Here is a 27,844-nt window from a genome sequence, read left to right as displayed (position 1 = left end):
CATTATGAAAAACATTCCATAAAAAAGGCAAATATTACTGCTGAGATGCAGTCAGTCAGCAAACAAGTACACACATGAACATTCGAAGGAGTCCCCAGGAGCAACAACCTCAAATTGGCCAACAGTGACTCTCCGTTCATTTCCGCGCAAAGCATGTTATTAACACAAAACCTTATTGAATTAGTTATTCTCTATTGCTGTATTGTGGCAGATTCTTGTCCCTCATGGAATCAATATTAATCAGAGATGTCAATTATCCCCACAACTCGTTGCAATATTTTGCTTTGTTTTCCCCTTCGTGCTGCGTCTTATGCATCCATGACCAATGCAGGCTCAACGAGCCCCCGAACTTTCTGATTTTGCTGCCAAAAGGCTTAATCAGCTGTAGAGAGGAAATGTAAAGTGCCGGGGTTTTGTTTTCTGTTGTTTTTTCTTCATGGAGGCCAAGTTGTCGTTATATGGCGCACCACATGTAAATAGCTCTCACTACAAATGTTGACACAGCCACTCAGAGCCAAAGGAATCCCGCCCCACTGACAGCGGCATCTGGGACTCTTGGAAGCATGGCGTACCATCCAAAAGGGGGAGGTAGTGCTATGGTACTTAGTGAAGGTGCAAAGTGGAATTTTAAGGCCATTACACTCCAGACCTCAACAACTTGTCTAATTATTTTGTACGTTATTTCAAGTTTGCAAGCTCAGTTAAAGGTCAAATTCGATTTTTACAACCGCAGGCAGATTAAGCCTCGAACAGCGGTCAAGACTCTGAGTGTTCTACTCACTTTTGACAACTGTGTCAAATGAAAGAAATTTTCTGATTGCAGTGTAGCTGGGGTTTTGGCAGACTGAATGTAGGGCCAGTGATGATGAAACACCTGTTGGGGAGGCGGCTTGACTTGTCGACCTATATTAGTCACACCTGTGAAGGGTGTGAGGGAAGGGAATCAAATCAAATCAAATCAATTTTATTTATATAGCGCCAAATCACAGCAAACAGTTGCCCCAAGGCACTTTATATTGTAAGGCAAGGCCATACAATAATTACGGAAAAACCCCAACGGTCAAAACGACCCCCTGTGAGAAAGCACTTGGCAACAGTGGGAAGGAAAAACTCCCTTTTAACAGGAAGAAACCTCCAGGAGAACCAGGCTCAGGGAGGGGCAGTCTTCTGTTGGGGCTGAGGGAGAGAACCAGGAAAAAGACATGCTGTGGAGGGGAGCAGAGATCAATCACTAGTGATTAAATGCAGAGTGGTGCATGCAGAGCAAAAAGAGAAAGAAACACTCAGTGCATCATGGGAACCCCCCAGCAGTCTAAGTCTATAGCAGCATAACTAAGGGATGGTTCAGGGTCACCTGATCCAGCCCTAACTATAAGCTTTAGCAAAAAGGAAAGTTTTAAGCCTAATCTTAAAAGTAGAGGAAGAAGGTGCTTTTTTGTGTAGAAACAGCAGAACACTATATGGCTAAAGACGGTGCTGCAACACTGTGACAAGAGACTTGAGTTTTAGGCATACCACAATGGATTGTTTTTCACATTTTAAAAACCTTGGACTTTATTTCTTGAGCCTGCAAAGAGCTAGTTATGATAAAAGGAACTGGTCGTGCGTAGGGATGGGTATCGAGAACCGGTTTCTTTCGGGTATCGTTAAAAAATGGTTTGATCCACCGCTATCAATAACCTTTTTACTTAACGATTCCCTTATCGGTCCTTCAGAGTGGCCGTTGTTTTTGGGGGTGTTTGTCAGGAAAATTATAACTTCTCTACATTGATTACAGACCTGCAACGGGTCTGTAATCAACTTTTCTGCAGCGCGGCTTTGCTTTGAACCTTGAACCAATCGAAGCAGTGATTCACAGATTGAAGCAGTGCTTCAGTCATTGCTTCGTTTATTGATTTTTTTTCTTTCGCTTTCCCACGCTAAAACCCTAAAAACCATATGGCTGTGAGTATTATTTACCTTTTTTTATGTTAAACCGACCTGCTATGGTTTTCTGAAACAGTTGATAGATGTATTTTATAACTTAAAAACGGGACCAATGCTAACATGTTAGCATGTCTATGGCATTTTCAATGTTAACTTAGCATTAAGCAATTGCAGCTGTCAAGCGATTGTTGTAAAACAGTCATATGTATTATCAATTGTAATATTGTTTTAAATTTATTTTTGTTTATATATATATATATATATATATATATATATATATATATAGTAAGTCCCTTCGGCTGCTCCCTTGTTTGCACTCGGGGTCGCCACAGCAAATCCAAGGTGGATCTGCATGTTGATTTGGCACAGGTTTTACGCCGGATGCCCTTCCTGACGCAACTCCACATTACATGGAGAAATGTGGCAGGGGTGGGATTTGAACCCAGAACCTTCCGAACTGAAACCAAGCGCATTAACCACTTGGCCACCACCCCCATATATATATATATTAATAATAATAACAAGCACAACAATAATAGTAATAATAACTAATCTAATGATTATATACAATTTTAGAGAAAGAGACAAAAACAACCTGAATGAAAACACAAGAGAAAATATAAAACCAACTAACAATGAACATATAAATACATACATACAAGGTCTGTCAATAAAGTATAGCTCCTTTTTATTTTTTTCAAAAACTATATGGATTTCATTCATATGTTTTTACTTCAGACATGCTTGAACCCTCGTGCGCATGCGTGAGTTTTTCCACGCCTGTCGGTGACGTCATTCGCCTGTGAGCACTCCTTGTGGGAGGAGTCGTCCAGCCCCTCGTCGGAATTCCTTTGTCTGAGAAGTTGCTGAGAGACTGGCACTTTGTTTGATCAAAATTTTTTCTAAACCTGTGAGACACATCGAAGTGGACACGGTTCGAAAATTAAGCTGGTTTTCGGTGAAAATTTTAACAGCTGATGAGAGATTTTGAGGTGATACTGTCGCTTTAAGGACTTCCCATGGTGCGAGACGTCACGCAGCGCTCTCAGGCGCTTGATCCAGGACGTCGTGAGAGAACAGAGAAGAGACGTTTCTGAAGAAGTCGGTTTCAGCATTTTATCCGGATATTCCACTGTTAAAGGAGATTTTTTCATGCAAGACGTGCGGACGGATTGCAGCGTCGGCTCGCAGCCGCCGCCACGCTCCGCCACAGGAGAAACACCTCCGTTGGAAGCCTTAAGGACAAGTTGGAACATGTCCAGCTGTTAAACAATTTCTCATATACTCACTCCACTGAAAGCCATCAAAAGCCGCCTGGATTTTACAAATAGTTATCAACACGGAGGTGTTTTTCCTGTGCCGCCGCACCGCGCCGGCTGCGTCCCGATGCGCGGACCCGTCCGCACGTCTTTCATTAAAAAAATCTCCTTTAACAGTGGACTATCCGGATAAAATGCTGAAACCGACTTCTTCTGAAACTTCTCTGTTCTCTCACGACGTCCTGGATCAATAGAGCCTGAAATGCGGAGGTTTTCAGCTTGAAACAGGCTGACGATGGCGCCTGAGAGCGCTGCACGACGTCTCGCTCCATGGGAAGTCCTTAATGCGACAGTATCACCTCAAAATTTCTCATCAGCTGTTAAAATTTTCACAGAAAACCAGCTTAATTTTTCGAACCGTGTCCACTTCGATGTGCCTCACAGGTTTAGAAAAAAATTTTGATCAAACAAAGTGCCAGTCTCTCAGCAACTTCCGACGAGGGGCTGGACGACTCCTCCCACAAGGAGTGCTCACAAGCGAATGACGTCACCGACAGGCGTGGAAAAACTCACGCATGCGCACGAGGGTTCAAGCATGTCTGACGTAAAAACATATGAATGAAATCCATATAGTTTTTGAAAAAAATAAAAAGGACCTATACTTTATTGACAGACCTCGTACATATATACATACAGAAATAAATAAGTGTTTCCTGTGAACACCTAGTGACTCTTACACCTCCACTTCATCCCTGTTTTGTTTAAGTTTAATGACAGTTTGTTTCGGTCAAACCATATTTTCAATGTGTTAATTTTGTCAGTGATTTCCTCCAGAACTATCTGCCAAACTAGAAAACTGCTGCATCCTAGTAAGAGCAGAATACTACTGGAATGAATTTGAATAAGGAAAGTTGTTCCTATCACTAAATGGATGCTGCACTCACTCCAGTTTATTGTCTGGAATAGTCCCAGATTGCATTTCAGAGCTTCTACAATTCAAACATTTTCGTGCAGGTGGTGTCGTGGGGTAATTTTGGGTTTCAGCTCTTTTTGTTTTTCACCACTTTCATCCCTGAATGTGAAATCGTGATTCACTTTTGTGCAGATTGAAGCTAGTAACTGGGACTCCTGTCTTGTTGCGAGAAAGAAACGAGAATCATCCTCCGTTCTGTTCACACAGCTCCAAACGCTGTGCAGCTCTCTGCTGAGTCAAATTAGAATGATAGAATCCAGTTGGAATTAATAACTTCAAAGCAAAACGCCATTTTATTTTTATTTATGTCCAGAGATCAAGGATACAGTGACCAATTTCATATTTATTTACTTTAAGACTCAATGAAATACACAGAACCCTGCAAAGCCTACTTTTAGTACAAAATTCACAAGAGGTATCGATAAGGAATCGGATCGATAAGCAGAATCGATAATGGCATCGATATCGATAAAATCTTATCAATACCCATCCCTAGTCGTGCGTGAGTCAGCCACGCCCATACACCTCCCTACCAACAGTCAGGTAAAACACACTCATTAGGGGGGTGTGTGTGTGTGTATGTATATATATATATATATATATATATATATATATATATATATATATATATATATATATATACGAGGTCTATTAGAAAACTATTGGACCTTTTTATTTTTTGCAAAAACCTGATGGATTTGAATCATGTGTGCTTGCATGAGCCAACCTTGAACCTTCGTGCGCATGCGTGAACTTTTTCACGCCTGAAGATTGCGTCATTTGCTGGTAAGCAGCCTTTGTGTGAGGGCGTGTGTAGTGTTCTCGGCGGATTTTCATTGCAAGGAAAAAGACGGAATGACTGGAGCAGCGCTACTGCATCAAACTTTGCCAGAAACTGGGTGACAGCCAGGTGGAAACCATTCGGAAGATTCAGACGGCTTTTGGTGGCTTTTCAGTCGTGTGACTATCCGAGAAATTGTGGAAGAGGTGGGCATCATTTTTCGGAGTCCAGCATGTCCTATGAGACTTCAACACGAAGGTGCTTTTGCTCAGCCGTCAGCTTCGGCACGAATTTCACCCTCACTCTTTTCATGGCCAAATCTTCTGTCACAGCGGAATGTGCTGAAAAAGTGCTGATGTCCACCTCTTCCGCAATTTCTCGGATAGTCACACGACATTCCCGCATCACCACAGCGTTCACTTTGGAAATGATCTGGTCATTTCAGCATGTTGATGGCTGACCGGAGCGTGGATCGCTCTCCACACTTGTGCGGACGTCTTTAAACCGGTAGTACCGCTCTTTAATCTGTATGATGCCCATAGCATTGTCACCGAAAGCCGTCTGAGTCTTCCGAATGGTTTCCACCTGGCTGTCGCCCAGTTTCTGGCAAAATTTGATGCAGTGCTGTTCCAGTCGTTCCGCCATTTTCTTTGCAATGAAAATCCGCAGAAAGCGCTACACACATGCTCGCACAAAGGCTGCTTGCCAGCAAATGACGCAATCGACAGGCGTGAAAAAGTTCATGCATGCGCTCGAAGGTTCAAGGTTGGCTCATGCAAGCACACGTGATTCAAATCCATCAGGTTTTTGCAAAAAATAAAAAGGTCTGATACTTTTCTAACAGACCTCATATATATATATATATATATATATATATATATATATATATATATATATATATACTATGATTTTTGTCTGTTCCCCAGAAAGTAAGTTCTGTCAACTTGTCCCTTTTTCATTCAGGATCACTACATCAGATCCAATACTAGTTGTGAGCACAGTTTTGCTAATCTGCTAACTGCTAATTAGCAAAGCTAACATTTTCATGAGTGAACTAACTTTTCAGCTAACTTTGAATACCATCAGTGGACCAATTGGCTTCAGATAAATTTAGTTCCACTAACTTTCTGTCCACCAACAATTTTCTGCTGATAAACTCAGCAAATTTAATGGTCAAAAATGTTTTGTAAACCTTAAAATCATATATGTTAGCTCCTGTTTATGAATGCAGAGAGCTAGTTAACACACCCTGTACATAGGTTAAAGTACACAAATGCTGGTAAGACAAGAAGTCACACTGTGGACAAAAATGATATGTAAGCAGCTCAATCGTGAGTATTTTTATTTATTTTTTGTGCATTTTGTTTTGTGTTTTTAGCACAATATGGGTGAGCCATAGCTCCATTAACAATTTAGAAATATAATATAGAGCTAAACTGTGACCTGTAATTCTGTTATTTACTGCTTTTGATAAAGATAATGACATTGTTTTATTTTTTATGCATTTGTTTTGTGTTTCTGATTGCCTTTGAATTTACCCAGCAGCCCCTGCACTGCCTAAATTTGGAAATGTCTTATCAGTAGCCAACAGTGTAATCAGATGTGGCCACAACTGAGTCAATACTAAAAGTTATCAGATAGCGGAAACTTTCACAATTTATTTATTTATTTATTTATTTTTTTTTTTTTTTTTGTGGTTTATGGCTTTTGCATTCTAAATGTTTACTTTTCAGTTAGCAATTTAGTGGTTATCAAAGCTAACTTTTCGGTTAGCTGTGCCCACCACTAATACAATAACATGCTTTTGGAGGGCGGTATGCATTTTCAAGAGGCCCGATGTCCATGTCCAGTCACCCAAAGTGACAGCTATTCACCCAAGTTAGACGAGGGCGAATAGCTGTCATTGCGGGCGACGGCATGGAGGGAGGGACTCAGAAAAATGCATACCGCATGACAACAGCATGTTATTTGCATTATTATCACTTTACTGAAATACACAACACGTAACGCGTACATAAAAAGTTGGCTCACTTTAACTTTTGTTGTGTCGGCTGGCGCGCGCTGCTCTCCAAATTCAGCAGTTCGTCATGATCAAGCTGGCTGCTTTGGGTGCTGTTCATTGTCATACTATCCATAAGAAAATCATCCGGAATATCCATACTGGGACCAACACACACTTCTGGCCTTTTTTTTTTTCCTGTGCGGACAGTTCTTGGGCTGCGCGCACGCTATGACATCATTTGTTTATTTATCAACAAAGCTTTTAATATTAAAACACAACACGCATCAGTATAAATGGGGTGCCATGATACAAATTAACTGTAATGTAAATTTATGCAGCTGCAAGCGCATCATCCCAGACTTGACCCTGATAGCTTAGGTTTGTTGTGAAGATTGACTTCATGATCAATTCATTCTTCCATTGGTTTTTGAATGTTCACACTGCCAGACATAATTGAATGCATTGGATTGCAGCCTTTGGGCAGAGGCCACTATTTATTTAAAAAGCAAGAAACACTTTAACCTCCCAGATACACGGTCTATCCATGCACCATTGTCACCCCATCTACCAAATCACAGAACCACCTTGGGTTGTGGATGGCAAACACAAAGACAGAAAACCAATTTATTCCCATTTCTTGAAAGAAACCTTCCATCTGCCTCAGCTACACTGTAAAATCTAACGTGTCGTTTCAACTTAAAAATACGAGTGAAAGGGCTGCCTTAAAATTTCAAGTTAAGTGAAATAAAATAAGTTATCTACGTTAGATATTCCTTGTTGGGTAAACACCTGCGTTAGTTTGGGTTGATTTATCTTTCATAATTGATTTAACTCATTCAGGTAGTTGTTTGAATCTGAAATGGTCAGTTTTATAAACCTTTTGTTTCAGTTAAGTTGACTTGGATTTGTCAATTGATTTAACTATTTAGGGTAGTTGTCTGAACTAGCAAATCTGTTTCATTTTAATAAAAACTGTAAGTTGTGTAAACCTTTTGTGTCAGTTAACTTGACTTGGATTTATTAATTGATTGACCTGCTTGGTTGTGATTTGAATTTGCACACACACACACACACACACACACACACACACACACACACACACACACTTGAATGAAATCGAATAATTTCACCGAGTGAAAGTTTTACCTCCGAAGAAACATGCGGTCGACGATGCCCTCCAACTTGCGTCCAAAATGGAGGAAGGGAGGAAAAGAGCACACGTTCACCCGCCCACAGCTGCATTCCCACAATGCATTTCAAGAAAAGCATGACGACGCAGGCGTTTTTATCCCCAAAGTCAACTTGACTTACATTTCTAATTCAGTTGGGCCTGGATTTTCAAATTAGCATTTATTTTGTAGTTGAGATGTTTTTAACTAATAATTTAATGTTATTATAACAACCTCAGTAATCATGTGTCTTAATGACATAGAATAATATGTTAAGATAACAAACAGACAAAATCACAATTTAGAGTGTAGGTGAAGTTTGGCAGTCCCCTTAGCATTCTGTAACTGCTTTGATACTCAACGCTGAGGCACCTAGAGAAACCTGCCACATGGCCAAAATGTCACAGATGACACTCCCTTAAAATATAAGTGATACTTCCTATATGTCTCCCAAAGTGACCCTACAGTCACATTCAGGGGTGCCGAAAAGGGGAGAATAATGAGAAGGAATCTAGGGGCCAATAATTGACAGGGGCCCAGAAATGCCCCTAATACAATTATAATAATGACAAAATAATACAGGGTGTGGCCCAGAAAGAATTATTTTCATGGGGCCAAAAATCCCTGGTGGCACCCCTGTTCGCATTACCTACAAGCAACAAAGGCAAAGTGGCCACTAGCTCATAATTTTGACCGCAGTGGCTGTTCTGCAGGGGCAAAATACAACCCCAATTCCAATGAAGTTGGGACGTTGTGTGAAATGCAAATAAACACAGAATACAATGATTTGCAAATCCTCTTCAACCAATATTCACTTGAATACACCACAAAGACAAGATATTTAATGACTTTTTTTTTTGTTTTTGTGCAAATATTTGCTCATTTTGAAATGGATGCCTGCAACATGTTTCAAAAAAGCTGGGACAGGAGCAACAACAGACTGGGAAAGTTGATGAATGCTCAAAGAACACCTGTTTGGAACATTCCACAGGTGAACAGGTTAATTGGAAACAGGTGAGTGTCATAATTGGGTATAAAAGGAGGATCCCCAAAAGGCTCAGCCATTCACAAGCAAAGGGGATCACCACTTTGTGAGCAACTGCATGAAAAAAATAGTCCAACAGTTTAAGAAAAATGTTTCTCAACATTCAATTGCAAGGAATTTAGGGATTCCATCATCTACAGTCCATAATATAATCAGAAGATTCAGATAGTCTGGAGAACTTTCTACACATAAGCAGCAAGGCTGAAAACCATTGAATGCCCGTGACCTTCGATCCCTCAGGCAGCACTGCATTAAAAACATACATCATTGTGTAAAGGATCTTACCGTGTGGGCTCAGGAACACTTCAGAAAACCATTGTCAGTTAACACAGTTTGTGCTACATCTACAAGTGCAAGTTAAAACTCTACCATGCAAAGCAAAAGCCATACATCAACAACATACAGAAACGCTGTCGCCTTCTCTGGGCCCGAGCTCGTTTGAAATGGACAGACACAAAGTGGAAAAGTGTGCTGTGGTCTGATGAGTCCTCATTTCAGATTTTTTTTTAGGAAAAAGACCATCCAGATTGTTACCAGCACAAAGTTCAAAAGCCAGCATTTGTGATGGTATGGGGGTGTGTTAGTGCCCATGGCATGGGCAACTTACACATCTGTGATGGTACCATCAATGCTGAACGGTGCATCCAGGTTTGGGAGCAACACATGCTGCCATCCAAGCAACATCTTTTTCAGGGACATTGCTGCTTATTTCAGCAAGACAATGCCAAGCCACATTCTGCACATGTTACAACAGCAGGGCTTCATAGTAAAAGAGTGCGGGCACTAGACTAGCCTGTCTGCAGTCCAAACCTGTCACCCATTGAAAATGTGTGGTGCATTATGAAGCACAAAATACCACAAAGGAGACTGCTGAAAACTGAAGTCGTACATCAAGCAATAATGGGAAAGAATTCCACCTACAAAGCTTCAACAATTAGTGTCCTCAGTTCCCAAATGCTTCTTGAGTGTTGTTAGAAGGAAAGGTGATGTAACACAGTGGTAAACATACCACTGTCCCAGCTTTTTTGAAACGTGTTGCAGGCATCCATTTCCAAATGAGCAAATATTTGCACAAAAACAATAAAGTTTATCAGTTTGAACATTAAATATCTTGTCTTTGTGGTGTATTCAATTGAATATATGTTGAAGAGGATTTGCAAATCATTACATTCTGTTTTTATTTACATTTTACACAACGTCCCAACTTCATTGGAATTGGGGTTGTACAACAGTCACTATGCTGCAAGTAAGGAGGGGCCAAAATAGACCAGAAGTTTATTTTATGCAAATACTGAGCTACACGACACAGCAACTGTTGATCAAAGTAGCGTGATGTCAGTTGGCTGTTTGCATAAACAAAATAAACCAAGATGGATGAAAATCTCCAAAGCATATTATTTCTGTATAAATCTTATATTTCTCATATATTTTGTAGCCGTTAACAAGAAATAAACACTTCTAAATCTAAAAATGCTGTTTTTGTGACCATAGCTTAACCAGTCTTTTGACACAGTCATTCAAGTGGGACCCAAGGATCCCCCAAAGAGACCTAGTTCCAAAGACATCCAGATGTCAATTGAAGTCACAGTGTAGCATCCAAAGTTCACAACTATATAAGACAGGAAGCACAAGGACATGAAAGCACACAGAGATGGTCAAATCTGCATCCATTTGAAGTATACTTGTATTGCGACACTTCAAGATGCATGAGTTGGTATATGCACAAGATGTCTGTATCATGAGTGGAACCGTAATTTATTCTTGTGGAAAGGATAAAAGTTTGATGTACTTTTCATATGTCATCTACATACTGTATACTGTTTATATCTGTCTTTTTTTTTGCATGTCTACTCTAACTAGGAATTTGATGCACTGCTATGGTTTTGCTTCAGAAAATGTTCTGACTTCAATCCGAGCCTTACCATCATCGTTCACACTCCGATTTTACAAGAAAGATGTCCAAATTTCAATGCAAATTCAGAAACATCCAGAAAAAGTAACTATATATGGAAATATTGCCAGAGAACAGAAGGAAGAGCAATGGGAAGAAGAGGAGTAGCAGAAGAAGGCAGGAAGCTTGTTAGGGGGGAAAACCCAAGGAAGTGAACGTCAGATTAGCAGTGGCTCGGCCGGTGCAGTGATCCGGACAATGACAAGCTGTTACCTGGCCTCAGTTTTTTAACAGCATTCACGTATGCATACCGATATACCGGATTGGCTTGCCATCATGGGTTTGTAGACGTCACCCCCACCCCACCCCACCCCGTGACGCACACATGTCGATGAGGTGCTCCTGCATATTTGCCCGTCACAGTGACAATGATAAATGAACAAGAGGTTCGTGCGTGCAAAGGCAGAATTTAACAGCATTAGTGCACAGGATGCGTGCGGAAATTGAAGATGTTATTAGTGTCACATTTACAGGCCTTATAAAAGTGCCACACAGCGAGGTAGCTTCCATGCATCTTCAGCTGATATGTGTGACACTTTCATTTATGTTGCATTTCCAGCAGCCGCTCGGAAGATACTCTGATTCCAAGTCATCTTGTTTCTCTCTGTCTAACCTTCTTGTTGTTTTCCAACAATTTATGTCTTCAATGTGTATAAAAAATATATTTATTCATATGACATGCCTTGTCATTTTGCAGACCAAATTTTCATTAAAATTGATATTAAATGCATCTGTCTATGGAATCTAACTACAGCCTGACTTCACACTGCTGTATTATTGTGCAGGTACACTACAATATAAAGAAGTCTTATATCGGCCTTGAGGCCCATTGGTGCTGATGTTATCCCTATTTTCATTAGCAGTAAGAGGGTGAGAATGAACAACTCCTCTTTGATTTGATTCTAAGGGCCCCTTCACACATAGTGCGAATTTGGTCGATCTGCGCATAATGTGCGCATGAAAAAGGAATCGTATGCAAAATGTGTAGAATTGGAGCTGCCTTGAACACCTCGTACACCTGTTGCTATAAATATATGAGATGAACTCAAAGATCTAAAACTTTTTCCACATACACAATATCATCATTTCCCTCAAATATTGTTCACAAACCAGTCTAAATCTGTGATAGTGAGCACTTCTCCTTTGCTGAGATAATCCATCCCACCTCACAGGTGTGCCATACCAAGATGCTGATTAGACACCATGATTAGTGCGCAGGTGTGCCTTAGACTGCCCACAATAAAAGGCCACTCTGAAAGGTGCAGTTTTATCACACAGCACAATGCCACAGATGTTGCAAGATTTGAGGGAGCGTGCAATTGGCATGCTGACAGCAGGAATGTCAACCAGAGCTGTTGCTCATGTATTGAATGTTCATGTCTCTACCATAAGCCGTCTCCAAAGGCGTTTCAGAGAATTTGGCAGTACATCCAACCAGCCTCATAACCGCAGACCACGTGTAACCACACCAGCCCAGCGCCTCCACATCCAGCATGTTCACCTCCAAGATCGTCTGAGACCAGCCACTCGGACAGCTGTGCTGAAACAATCGGTTTGCATAACCAAAGAATTTCTGCACAAACTGTCAGAAACCGTCTCAGGAAGCTCATCTGCATGCTCGTCGTCCTCATCGGGGTCTCGACCTGACTCCAGTTTGTCGTCATAACCGACTTGAGTGGGCAAATGCTCACATTCACTGGCGTTTGGCACGTTGGAGAGGTGTGTTCTCTTCAACTCTATGCGAAGGAGATGTGTTGCACTGTATGAGGCAAATGGTGGTCACACCAGATACTGACTGGTATCCCCCCCCAATAAAACAAAACTGCACCTTTCAGAGTGGCCTTTTATTGTGGGCAGTCTAAGGCACACCTGTGCACTAATCATGGTGTCTAATCAGCATCTTGATATGGCATACCTGTGAGGTGGGATGGATTATCTCAGCAAAGGAGAAGTGCTCACTATCACAGATTTAGACTGGTTTGTGAACAATATTTGAGGGAAATGGTGATATTGTGTATGTGGAAAAAGTTTTAGATCTTTGAGTTCATCTCATACAAAATGGGAGCAAAACCAAAAGTGTTGCGTTTATATTTTTGTTGAGTGTATTTGTGCACACCAGTGGCTGAAAGACATAGTGTGCTCTGTGTGAGCCCATCGTACCCTCTCGCGGCAGGTGTTGGCCAAATTCCAAGTGACACACACGAACATCAACACTGTTCGTTTGGTTCTTAGAAAATGTGTGTCCATTCGTACTATTAAAATGACAACAGTCAGCAATCATTGTCATGATGGCAGTGAAAATTGTCTAAGTGCCCAACGACTGTGAAGTTGCTGAATGCACATGTGCTGTGCCAGAGTGTCACCGCCACCCCCCACAACACATGTGTGCATGTGTTTCGTGCCCCCCCCCTCCCCGTAACATATCTGTGTGGGGGGAGCCCACAGCTGTTGAGACATCTTCGGTTCTGGAGATCACAGCTGCAGCACACATCCTGTGTTTTGATGGACACGCACGTGTGTGTGCTTGTGTGGAAGTACATAAAAACATATTTCGCTTTTACAATGGGAGGAGAAATGGACCGTCAGTCCGTTTGGACACGCAGCAGGTGTTGGAGCATGAGAATATGGTCCTAAATGCCACGTCTGTCAGGACATGCATGTTGGGCCATGAGAGCTGTGAGCGGCGCGGTGCAGGACCAACAGTATGACAAACACGCCACTTTCAGTCACGTATCAGCAGAAATATGGTACCAAACACCGTTTGGTCAGTTATCACAGCGCTTTGTTTCTTTTCTTAGAAAATACGGTTATCTGATTGTTGATTTTAGCCATTTCACGCTGCTGTTAAAAGACAGTGATTATAGCACAGTGGTAAAGTTTCTGTCTGGTAATCAGAGCATATGGGTTCAAATCCTATGCTATTTTGTTTCTTGTTATTTAACCAGGGTTATTTAACCACAAGCTTCTGTATTGCGTTCCCTTTCATGTATTATTTATATAAACTCAGTAATATTCACTAATTATACAGCTGGTTTTTATTTTATTTTCGTCCACATCAGCGGTGCAATGTGGTGCACCTCTTCCCATGGTTCCTGCTGAAAAGACACCATTGCGTGCATGAACCATCACACTGGGATTGTGCATGCCTGCCCATCTGTGCGATGTTTCGTGGTGCACGAATACGAGCTGCTTTGCTGTGAGTAGCCCTGGAGTTGTACTTATTTGCACTATGTGTGAAGGGGCCCTATTGCAGGTACCCATTTATAGGTGGGTGTAATGCGACAATGCAGATGAAGTGTTTTGTCCAAGGACACAGGCAGTTGATGCAAATGGAAATCAAACCCAAGTCTACATAGTAGTAGAAATCCCAGAAGGCCCATCAGTCATAGTGCTTTATCCCTGGATTCCATAGCATGAAGCAGATGAACATCTACAACTGCCCTTGAACAGAATACCAATCCAAGACAGGTTTCTGACATATATATATATATATATATATATATATATATATATATATATATATATATATATATATACAACCCCTGGCAAAAATTATGGAATCACCGGCCACGGAGGATGTTCATTCAGTTGTTTAATTTTGTAGAAAAAAAGCAGATCACAGACATGACACAAAATTAAAGTCATTTCAAATGGCAACTTTCTGGCTTTAAGAAACACTATAAGAAATCAAGAAAAAAAGATTGTGGCAGTCAGTAACGGTTACTTTTTTAGACCAAGCAGAGGAAAAAAATATGGAATCACTCAATTCTGAGGAAAAAATTATGGAATCACCCTGTACATTTTCATCCCCAAAACTAACACCTGCATCATATCAGATCTACTCGTTAGTCTGCATCTAAAAAGGAGTGAACACACCTTGGAGAGCTGTTGCACCAAGTGGACTGACATGAATCATGGCTCCAACATGAGAGATGTCAATTGAAACAAAGGAGAGGATTATCAAACTCTTAAAAGAGAGTAAATCATCACGCAATGTTGCAAAAGATGTTGGTTGTTCACAGTCAGCTGTGTCTAAACTCTGGACCAAATACAAACAACATGGGAAGATTGTTAAAGGCAAACATACTGGTAGACCAAGGAAGACATCACAGCGTCAAGACAGAAAACTTAAAGCAATATGTCTCAAAAATCGAAAAATGTACAACAAAACAAATGAGGAACGAATGGGAAGAAACTGGAGTCAACGTCTGTGACCGAACTGTAAGAAACCACCTAAAGGAAATGGGATTTACATACAGAAAAGCTAAACGAAAGGCATCATTAACACCTAAACAGAAAAAAACAAGGTTACAATGGGCTAAGGAAAAGCAATTGTGGACTGTGGATCACTGGATGAAAGTCATATTCAGTGATGAATCTCGAATCTGCATTGGGCAAGGTGATGATGCAGGAACTTTTGTTTGGTGCCTTTCCAATGAGATTTATAAAGATGACTGCCTGAAGAGAACATGTAAATTTCCACAGTCATTGATGATATGGGGCTGCATGTCAGGTAAAGGCACTGGGGAGATGGCTGTCATTACATCATCAATAAATGCACAAGTTTATGTTGATATTTTGGACAATTGAAAGGATGTTTGGGGATGATGAAATCATTTTTCAAGACGATAATGCATCTTGCCATAGAGCAAAAACTGCAAAAACATTCCTTGCAAAAAGACACATAGGTTCAATGTCATGGCATAGGGTCAATGTCAATGAGCAGATCTGATTTGATGCAGGTGTTAATTTGGGGGATGAAAATTTACAGGGTGATTCCATAATTTTTTCCTCAGAATTGAGTGATTCCATATTTTTTTCCTCTGCTTGGTCTAAAAAAGTAACCGTTACTGACTGCCACAATTTTTCTTGATTTCTTATAGTGTTTCTTAAAGCCAGAAAGTTGCCATTTGAAATGACTTTAGTTTTGTGTCATGTCTGTGATCTGCTTTTTTTTCTACAAAATTAAACAACTGAATTAACATCCTCTGAGGCCGGTGATTCCATAACTTTTGCCAGGGGTTGTATATATAAGGATGTAGGAAGGTATCCTGACTAGGAATCAAATCCAACTCTACATATTGGTAGCCCACCTCCTTATCCCAACAGAACTCACTGGTATGAATGTTAGAATAAACAAAGTTATGAATGGGAGTTGTCTGTTTAGATGATGTCTAGACCTTAGTTTGATTCACAATCAGGCTACATGCACTGTCCCTGCCCATCAAGCTGTAAAAATCGTACCTACCTTGCTTAACCTGCACTGGACTGGGGTCCTGTCCAGGGGAGTCTTAGGGCCAATCCCAATACTCTCACTTTGCCCTGTGCAAAATGAAGGGAAAGGGCAACGTGGTAGGGTGATTGAAGAGTACTGGGATTAGGTCTTAAACTTGTTTGCTTCATGCTACAGACTCCAGGGATAAATATTGATAAGTATAGGTACCAATGAATGTCATGGCCTACATAGGACATATTTATCTTATTATTTCCCAGACTGGTAGCTACAGTCAGGTCAATTAAGGGTGACACTGATCAACAATTAAAAATGTTTCAGTTACATTGAAAGGATACCACATTTTTTATCTGATAACAGTCCACTAATGTTGTGGTGTAAACACAAACACACCAAATAAATAAATAAAGGTTTTTCTGAAAATAAATAAATAAAACATGCAGTTTTTGAGCTAATAGGATGATGAATAGATTTGGCTAAAATCAACAGTTGATTAAAAAATCTATTTATTTTTAAATCCCATTAGCTCAATCAATAATTTGCACCCCCGCCCCCCAAATTAGAGCAACTTTCATTTTTTTCCACCTGTGACCCATCTAAAATTGGCCTGTGTTGCCATTTTTGGGCTTTAGACTTTAAGTAGCACAATCTATACCTTTTTAGAAAGTTGTCAACATGTTCCCTGAAAGATCCTTACCTGACTCCTACCAAGATATAGCTGCCACTCTTATGCTGCGTTTAGACCGGGCGCCACGTGAGCAACAGCAGCGACAGGTTGCCATGTAATCCCTATGGAACGATGCATTTTGGCGCCAAGTCACGCAGCGCGACGTGATGGACTCGAGTGAAGTGATGCAAGTGAAGCGATTTTGAGTGATTGGCGCGTTTGTGGCGCGATATTGTCTCGCATCATGTCGTGTTGCCTTCCTCCCAAAGTTGAAAAATCTGAACTTTTTTGTCTTGTCGCACCTCGATGACCAATCAGGAACTGAATATGTAGTGACGTGGAGATGTCTGGAGTTTGACTGAAGATGTGAACATGTCCTGTATCTGGTAGCAGCCTGTGAGCAGGACTTATGTCTCTTTTGTCCTTTATTTCACAATTATGACAGAGTTTTTGGAGCGAGCAGCAGCCCCGCAGCAGTGGGAGCGGAGTTTCTTTTTATTTTTATTTTACGTGCACGCGCGAGCGAATCGTCCATGGAGATTATTTTACTTATTAATTACACAGATGTATAATAAAGCAAATGGTGACTGGTTTGTAAACACAATTATGACAGAGTTTTTTGAGCGAGCAGCAGCCCCACACCAGCAGGGAGCGGAGTTTCTTTTTCTTTTTCTTTTACGTGCGCGTGCGAGCGAATCGTCCATGGAGATTATTTTACTTATTAACTACACAGATGTATAATAATGCAAATGGTGACTGGTTTCTAAACACAATTATGATAGTTTTTTTGGGAAAGAGCAAGGAGCAGCCCCGCAGCAAGCAGCCGAGTTTCTTTTTTTATGTGCGCGCAAGCGAATCATCTGTCGAGAATATTTTATTAATTAACTACACACATGTATAATAATGCAAATGGTGACTGGTTTCTAAACACAATTATGAGAGTTTTTTTGGGAAACAGCAAGGAGCAGCCCCGCAACAAGCAGCCGAGTTTCTTTTTTTCTATGTGCACGCAAGCGAATCATCTGTCCAGAATATTTTATTAATTAACTACACAGATGTATAATAAAACAAATGGTGACTGGTTTCTAAACACAATTATGACAGAGTTTTTGGGGGAAGAGCGAGGAGCAGCCCCGTAGCAGGCAGCAGAGTTTCTTTTTTTTTTTAATTGTTTACATGTGCGCATGTGAACGGGACAGGAGGTCCTCAAACTGGGTCCCGCAGAGGTGGAAGGACCGCTGAAAGCAGCCGTCATCCAGACGCAGCTCGTGCAGCAAATAATGATACTCCCTAAATTGGGAACGTCTCACAGCAAAACAAGAGCAACACACTGGGCGAAGGAGGCACGTCCGTCGCCACGCGACCCCCGCAAATTTGTAACATCTGAACGCGCCCGGTGTGAACGCGGCATTAAGGTTACCATAATTTTTTCTGTAGGTCATGGTATACTAAGACTGGATTGCAAGTGTTGTCTTTATTACCATAGGTATTACCTATTCAGTCAAAATTGGCTTTGGAGCCAAATAACAATTGATGGATCAGCTTCAAAATCAAGTGGATCATGTTGAGATGGTATGAACAAACAATAGAAATGTATGGTTTTGGAAAACTGCAGAAGAAAAGAACAAGTACACCAAGTCTGCTTTGTAAGACATGGCAACCTGCATCATGTGGCTCAGAGCAAAGGATGAAGTAATATAACCTCTTCGAACAAATCTACCAGACACTGTATGGTTCACAAATTACTGTTTAGCTTCATTACACAGTTGGTTTTACAAACTGTTCTGAAGTTCATTTAATCACCTGCAAGCCATCACGCCTTTTAAGAAAAACTGCTATCCTTCACAATGTCTGCAGTCAATGAACCTGTGTCTTCTAATTACCCTGGAAACTAAGCTGCAATATAACTGACACCAAGCTTTGCCATTGTTGTCCAAAACAATCTAGAGCAGTGGTTCTCAAACTTTTCACAATGAGTACCACTGTAGAAAATATTTGAATCTCCAAGTACCTCCATAACAACTGGAATAAAAATAAGTAAATTCAACTCAATGTATTTACATATAATCACAACATATTTGCCCCACTTCACAAGCCAAGATCTAACCTTACCCAACCTCTGAGCAAGCATGACAGTGGGGAGGAAAAACTCCCTGGAAGAATTAAGTGTAGCAAGGAACTAGGCTACTATAGAGCAATTTGCACATCTTGACTCACACACTGCATTGTGGGATCTTTGGCAGAATACAACAGCTCAACATCACATTAAACTGAAGTTCACAGCTTAAAGTGTTTTTGTGCCTGGCAGTAAAAAAGAACTGATTTCTGTCACATACACAGCTTCGTCCCAGAATGCTGTGTATGCACTGCAGTACATACAGTGCATTTTGACCGAGGTGGAGGACAGAGAAGTTGTCAAAATGATTGCATGTACTTGCAAACTACTACAGCGTGGCTACCCAAACTGGGTCTGACAGGTTGGGTCAGATTTGGACAAGTATTAAGAAATGATACTCAGGTTGGGCTGGGTTCAGACAAATATTTTGAAATGATACTCAAGTTGTGGTGGGTTCAGACAAATATTTCAAAATGATACCCAAGTTGGGTCGGATCAGACAAAAATTTCGAAGTGATACTCAGGTCGGCTTCAGACAAATATTTCAAACTGATGCTCAGGTTAGGTCGGATCAGACAAATATTTTGAATGATACTCGGGTAGGCTTCAGACAAATATTTCAAACTGATGCTCAGGTTAGGTCGGATCAGACAAATATTTTGAATGATACTCGGGTCGGCTTCAGACAAATATTTCAAACTGATGCTCAGGTTAGGTCGGATCAGACAAATATTTTGAATGATACTTGGGTCGGCTTCAGACAAATATTTCAAAATGATTCTCACGTTGGGTCGGCTTCGGACAAATATTTTGAAATGATACTCAGGTTGGGTCGGGTTCAGACAAATATTTTGAAATGATACTCAGGTTGGGTCAGGTTCAGAGAAATATTTCAAAATGAGACAAAGGTTGGGTTGGCTTTGGACAAATATTTTGAAATGATACTCAGGTTGGGTTAGGTTTGGACAAAAATTTCAAAATGTTACTCAGGTTGGGTTGGGTTCAGACAAATATTATGAAATGTTACTCAGGTTGGGTTAAGTTCGGACAAATATTATGAAAAGTTAATCAGGTCGGGCCAGGTTCAGACAGATATTTCAAAATGATACTCAGGTTGGGTCATGTTCAGACAAATATTTTAAAATGATACTCAGGTTGGGTTGGCTTCGGACAAATATTTCGAAATGATACTCAGGCCGGGACATGTTCGGAGAAATATTTCAAAATGATACTCGGGTTGGGTCGTGTTCGGACAACTATTTTGAAATGATATTCAGGTTGGGTCGTGTTCAGACAAATATTTCGAAATGATACTCAGATTGGGTCGGGTTCAGACAAATGTTTCAAAATGATACTCAGATTGGGTAATGTTCCGACAAATATTTTGAAATGATACTCAGATTGGGTCGGGTTCAGACAAATATTAAGGAATGTTACTCAGGTCGGGCCAGGTTCAGACAAATATTTCAAAATTATACTCCGGTTCGGTTGGGTTTGGACAAATAGTTCAAAATGATACTCAGATTGGATCGGGTTCGGACAAATAGTTCAAAATTATACTCAGGTTGGGTTGTGTTCAGAGAAATATTTCGAAATGATACTCAGGTCGGGTTCGGAAAAATATTTCGAAATGATAGGTTGGGTCGGGTTCCGTCACTTCAGCACAAAGACACAGAACATACAGAACTTTTATGACACAGTGTCATAACTCTGCCTCTGCAACCTCAGCCACTCATAAATAATGATGTTGTTGTTAACAATGTAATTTAACATACGTTTTATTTATTTATTTATTTATTTATTTATTTATTGTCTTTTTGGATAATTAAGGGGATTTATTTTTGTCATGAGAAGAATGCAGAAGGGACGACAGATGGCATTACATTTGCATCTTGTGAAGCAGATCTGTTGGCCCCAACACACAGAGTAAATAAAAAGTCTTACTATGGCCTGTTGCATCCTTTCAGCCAGATTCGTCACGACAGCCTGACAGAAACTGTTGTCCATATAAGACGCCCTTGTTTTGGAAGTCAGTGCCTGGAAATACTTCAAACCCTTATTGTGGAAATTGCTTGTGACTAAACAAACCTTGATAATAATTAATTGACGCGTACCTACATGTACTAAGAGTGATGGCCCTTGTAGATGTAAGATGACAGACCTACAGGCATATAGGCGATGCTTGTCAGCTTCTAATTGCTCTCCGCCACATTTGTCTGTTACAGCAGAAACTGATTTGCAGCTCAGTATCTGACGCGTGTATGTATTTGCAGATTCCTACTCTCAAAGCAATGCTTCATTTTGCTTCATTTGTAGAGCCGAGTATTCTTTTTTCTAAGGTGTACATGATTTAGACCTGCTTTGACTATGTATTAGAAATTTGGTGTTTCCATTAATAAAAAAAAGAACATAACACTGCTGGTGGTGGTGGTGGTGGTGGTGGGGGGGGGGGGGGATCAATATGGCTAGTAGCTAGGGCCCAGAATTTGGTGCTACGCACCTGGCCATACCTCCAAAAGGCTGCCAACCAATGAGCATCATAAAACATTTTGAAACCATGTGAAGAACTTTAGTAAGTAATCAATAGGTGGAATGGTGGAAATCTGAATTATACTAAAGTCTACATGTCATCAGATTGATTCAGTTTTAAATGTGACACAGTGTCTGCAACAATCACAAAAATAAGGTTTCAAAAACTATAATGTCTTGTATTTGTAATTACTGGGTCTGAATTATTTTGGCGGATTCAATTTGCCCGGGGTCCCCACAGAGGATTCACTGTGGATCCACATGTTGGCTTGGAGGGGAGGGGGGTGGATTGAACCCAAGATGTTCTTACTGTGTTTAATGCATATATGTTGGGGAAAGTAATCCCCCTCCCACACCCATAATTTTTCAACCTTCAATTCATGTAGGGTAGCTCCACTGTTCTTTCACATGAGTTGACCTCCAAAACATGAATCTGCTGTACATCATGAATTATCCACAAACCATTAATGAAAATTCATGCAAACTGCAAATATCTGTGAACCTTTAATAATTTTGCTGCAAACTGTGAATAAAATATCCCACAAAATGTGAATGCAGGTGTCGCAAAACTTGAATGCCATTCATGATATGTATTTTCTTTCAATTTAAGTAGTTTACAGATTTCAGTTTATGTATCAATTACTTCAGGAAATCTTGATGGTCAACCCTATCTCCACAAATATATATATATATATATATATATATATATATATATATATATATATATATATATATATATATAATTTTTGTTGGTGGGGCACTACAGCGGGTGAAGCCAAGAGGTGAGTCCTGAGTGGGGTCTCTCTTCTGGTGTCAAGTGCCTGACCCAACTGGGCGTGACCTGCTCCAGGGACAGTCGCAAGTGGGGAGTTTGATTGGGGCGGTACACCTGTCAAACTGTAACACAGGTGTCATGAGGCAAACTCAGGGAGGACAGAAACCTCTCGTGGAGCAGGAGGGCAAAAGCTCACTTGATCTTGATTTTCAGTACGCATGCAGACCATGAAAGTGGGGCCTCACGATCCTTCTGACAGTTTTGGCTTTTAAGCAGGCGGCATCAGGAAAGTTACTCCAGAGATAACGGAAATCTGGCTTGTGGTGACCAAGCATTCACAGTGACATCACTTTTTGATCCTTCAATCTACTTGTCCTATCATGAAGCAGAATTCACCAAGCGCTGGATTGTTCACCATAGGGAACGTGAAAGTGTCCAACGCGTAGAAGTCGAGGAGTAGCACGAAGCCCCCTGGTGCAATGAAAATGAGAGACACACAGTCATAATCCCACAGATGGCACATGCACCAAATCATGAAGAAATTCACATTTTTCGAGATGTGTGTTCATGTTGCGGGAGATCATTTTTCAGTATTCACGGTTTCCAGATAATTCGCGATTTGTATCTGATTCACGTTTTGTGGGTTAACACCACTCACAATTGCACATTTACACAAAAGCCACCCCAATGGAGGAGTTGAGTATTTAGTACCTTGCTCAAGTGTGCGTTAATTGGAAACAGGTGTTTCATCTGGTTGGCGGAATAAACCTACTGTAACCTTTGCAACACAATCAACATTTATCCACTTCTGTTGGTGTAATCTTAATTTCTTCATTAAAAACACTGAACTCTTTCAATTAGAACCATTAAAAATAAAAAGCAATTAACCATCCAAAACAAAATATTTGTGAACCCACGAATCATAATTTGTTTATGCAATGAACCATCATGAGCTTATTTAGATTTTTTTATGTGAAGAACTCCAAAAACTCTGAGTCAGAGTGTGTGTGTGTGTGTGTGTGTGTGTGTGTGTGTGTGTGTGTGTGTGTGTGTGTGTGTGTGTGTGTGTGTGTGTGTGTGTGTGTGTGTGTGTGTGTGTGTGTGTGTGAGACCACAGTTTGTCCTCTGGAGGGATTAAAAAAAAAATCTCTCATCCAACTCTTCAGCCGTCACTAAAGGGCTGCTCATCTCTTGTAAAAGGGGACATGGCCCTGCTGGCTCCATTATTTCTGACAACAGCCCAGCGAAATAAAACAAATGAGGTTATCTGCTGCACACAGAAAAAAAAAAAGTTACTTATTCATTGCTCACACTGACAGCAGAGCAGCTCACACAGAAGAAAGTCAGGCAGGAGGCAGGAGGACTAACAGGAAGACAGAGGACAGGAAGGAGAGGAAAAGTAGAAGACAGTAAACCAGTAATGACCAGTATGGCTGGTATTTATATTTGTGTGTGTGTGTGTGGTTCAGATGCAAAACTGAGTAAGATTTTTATTTATTTATTTATTTATTTATTTATTTATTTATTTTTTGTGGAGAAAAATGCAGTTGAAAATGAAGATTTAAAGGAAACCATATTTGAAAATGCACAGACTTTCATCAATAAAATGAAAACAGTTTGTTCAAATTCTTTCATATTTTGCACACTAATGATCCCCTTGACAGCCAAGTACATGTTGGCTGCAACTAAAAATGTATGGTTTTGGAGATACTGGGTTTTGCATCTGAACTCTTCATATATATATATATATATATATATATATATATATATATATAAACTTTCATTTTTGATATTCTGCTGCTATACAATGCTGCTGGAACCTTAATCTCCCTGAGTGAGTCTTTCCAAGGGATTAATAAAGTTCTAATCTATTATGGCCTTTTGTTTGGTGAAATGTCGTAACAGATCACAGAAGATTCTTGTCATAATTAATGATGTATGCTGATGATGTTAGCACTTTTATAAGTTACTGGGAACTAATGGACCAGGAAGCCTGCTCCATTAGGTCCTGCCAATGAGAAAATAAGTGACTCATAACTTTCAACGTCCACACCAAAGCAAACCTTTGTGAGTCCACAAAAATATAATTTAGTCAACTCCTGAACGGGAGTTAGCCTGTTAGCTTAGCAAGCTTGGACTCGAGTTTCAGGCTTCTTGCATCACAAAATGGAGCCACCCACACTCCACATTTTTATCCGTTTGTCATGATGTAGCCTGTATCACTGCTACCACTGCTGCCAACAATGTGCCGCCCACATATGGACTGTTCCTGGTCTCTGTAGAAAACCTTTGTGTGACCTCACAAGTACGTCGTACAGTATATATACATTGGCATGTATGTCTACCTGAATATGTCAGAAAAGGGTTGGCACTGTGGTTTAGTGGTTGGCATTGGTGCCTCAAAAGAGAAGGTCTGTTGCTGATCCTTCACCTGGTCCACCGCCTGGTCCTTTCTGTGTATACTTTGCATGTTTCTGTTTCTGTGGGTTCCCTCCTACTTTGAAAGACTTGCAGTTATTCATTTATTTTTAGAAACCTGATTTTGAGGTGAAAAAAAAAACAGATTTTGGGGAAAAAAGGGTTGGTGAAACTTGTTTGTTCATTTATTTATTTTGGGTAGTGTCAGACTGATACTGAACATCCACTGACCGAAATGAATTATTAAACTAATCAACCAACAAAAATGGTTTTCTTTCATGTTAAATCATTATTACAGTTGTATTTATTATTTGATGTACTGTGTAAAAGCTCCCCCCCCCCCCCCCACACAAACATTTTACAAGCTATTACTATGCACAGTTTCCCAAACAATCCTCATTTTCAAGTTTCATAATTGGCCTGTTGCTTTAAATGTAAAGAAGCTGCGGATTGCCATGCCCCCTTTACGTTGGAGCACATGCCTCACAAAAGTGCAAAGCAAAAATAGGTTTGAAATAAAATCACCAACATTATGACATGCAGTGTCATATTTAATGTTAGAAAAAGTAGATGGGGACCCCCCCCCCCACACACACACACACACAAACACACACACACACCACACACCGCGGGTTTAAAGGATTCATCATGTGCCAACCATGATGAATCCTTTAAACCACTGTTGGATTATAATTTCTAAAAGAGCACATGGAATTAAGATTAATCTTAAAGCGGTGCAAAAAAATCAAAGTCATGCATCTGTGCTTTTGAACTCACTTGAAAACTCTGCAGGATTTTTTTTTTTTTTTTACCATGGCTTCTGGGGGTGTGTTGCGTTCCATTATTTAAGTGAATCTGATGGGAGGTGCGTGCAGACGCAGCACGTGCACTGTGTTCAACAGATGGATCGGGGAAAGAGTCGCGTACACGCACAGAGGATGCTCTCGGGCGCTTTTTGCACTCCCGCTGTCGCGCGTCCTGCTTGTCGCTCCCGTTCAACATCATCCAAAAAAAACAAAAAAAAACAAAACACCTGCTCGTTACTAAAGGAAACGCCGGTGATCATCCAGAGAGGAGAAAACACCGCAACAACCCCCACTGCGTTTCATTTAGCGCAAGCGAACGCCAGAAACAGACGCGGAATGAATCCGGAGCCGGCGCTGCGGCAGACCGCGCGGTGTTGGCGGTACAATAAAATGTGACCGCAGGTAGCTTTCAAAAGGCTTTTTGTCACGATGGGAGACGTCAGTAAGGATAGAAGTCACCCCCTCCCTTCCTCCTCACAGGCGTCTTTTGTACATCCTGGCTCTTTAGCATTCAACGGGAGAAGGCGCACGCTCCCCCAAAAGCGCACAGTGCGCTCGGCGCTCACGAGGACCGAGGAGCACAGATTTCTTTTTTTTGTTTGTTTTTTTTAACAATAATCACAATAATCATCCTTTTCACAACTCATTCATGACGTGGTGGAACGCCCACCCCTCCTCCTCACATCCAGAGACCATACTTGGAGATCTGCGCGCGTTTTATTTTTTGGCCACTGCGCAAAGTTCCAGGTTTGCCAGACGCTTGCCGCGTGTCCGACGGGAAGCGCGCGCGCGCAGCCGTCCACCTGCGCTCCCGCTTGTACTTGTCTTCAAATTCAGAGGCGTTTTGGATTGTCTTTTGGCGCAAATTCAGCCTGTGCGCACTTCGGACATGACATAAATCGATCACAACAGTAACGTAAAATGCGACGCGCAAAAGGCAAAACAGTTTATCTTCACCTCATCTTCCCTCCACCACCCGCCTTCCTCTCCTCCTCCTCCTCCTCCTCCCCAAAGAGATGGTGTTGACTTGAAATAAATCACATTACCTGATCGCTGTCAGCAGCAGCAGTTATTTGGTGCGGCGGCGGCGACTCCCCGATCCGTTTCGTGGGTACAAATTAAGTTTCCCATGCATGGCACGTCTCAGGTGGAGAGGAGAGACGATCGTTCATTCACGCTGAGAAGCTGCTCCCGACAAATGTTCTGTGCCAGGCATCCCACTTCTGCGCCTCCAAAACCGAACCAGGAAAAAAAAAAAAAAAAAAAAAAAGAAAACGAAAAAAGAGGGGAGGGTGTGATAAAGAAATAAAATGTAAAGAAGGACGGAGAGATGGCATGAAAGATCAAAAGAAAGAAGGCAAAGATGTGAAAATGTAGGATGGCGTTTGTTATTGTTTTTTGTAAATGCAGATGTCCACTTTTGTCCAAAAAATAAATAAGTCCACGTCATATAATAAGCTCCATGGGTTTGCGCATATCGGCTGGCTGTGTATTCCAAAGCGATGCGCTCACACGCAGCAGCGCCACAGCAGAAGGAGCAGAACGCTTTCTTTTTTTTTTTTCTTTTTTTTGGGGGGGGATAGCCACTACTCCCAAGTCCAAGGAGGGAAGAGACGCGCGCACGCACAGAGTTTAAATATATATGTATGTATTTTTCAAACCAAATGAAATCTCGCTCCGATTACTGCCCGTATTCCGCACGGTCAGACCGCGCACGAGGATCTCCCCCCGCATATTGTTATTTATCCACAGTCGGAGGCACAGTCAGTCGGGCATCTGGGCTCCCCTGCAGTCGCTTCCAAAAACGAGCAGGAGGACAGAGATGCGCGTCCTCGTTGTCCTCCACCAGGGGATCCGTCAGCCAGGCGCGTTCACAGAAGAACGCCTCCCCCCCACCACCACCAGTACCAACCACCGCCCGCTTCCTCCTCCCACCCTATCGACATCATCGGTGGTGACGTCAGCACGGCGCAGTTTCCAAAATAGAGCACCATGGCGCGCTTTGAAGGAGGATTTTGGATGATGTGCAAGACTGCACCAGCGGCGGCTCCACAGTAGTTTTTATTGGTTGGGCAAGGTGTGTGTGTGTGTGTCTGTCTGATGGGGGTACAGGCATGGTGGGGTAACACAGATAAGTGTAAAAGTTTGCATTTTAAAGGAAATTTCAAGTTGCGATTCCATGCATTTTAATTTG

The 27,844-nt window shown here is 41.2% G+C and overlaps 1 protein-coding gene across 1 annotated transcript in view; it reads right to left on the bottom strand.

Moving 5' to 3' along the window:
• The window catches only part of adgrb2 (adhesion G protein-coupled receptor B2), a 695,462-nt gene extending 668,554 nt beyond the window's left edge, over window positions 1-26,908 (bottom strand). The window contains 1 exon segment of the mRNA XM_034161569.1: window positions 26,697-26,908. The gene's annotated coding sequence lies outside the window, so the exon portion shown is untranslated.
• Window positions 26,909-27,844: the final 936 nt, after the last annotated feature.

The sequence above is a fragment of the Thalassophryne amazonica genome, chromosome 20 (assembly GCF_902500255.1).
Source record: "Thalassophryne amazonica chromosome 20, fThaAma1.1, whole genome shotgun sequence".
Taxonomy (NCBI): Eukaryota; Metazoa; Chordata; class Actinopteri; order Batrachoidiformes; family Batrachoididae; genus Thalassophryne; species Thalassophryne amazonica.
Note: the sequence above shows the minus strand (reverse complement) of the source record. Positions and strands in the feature narration are given on the sequence as shown.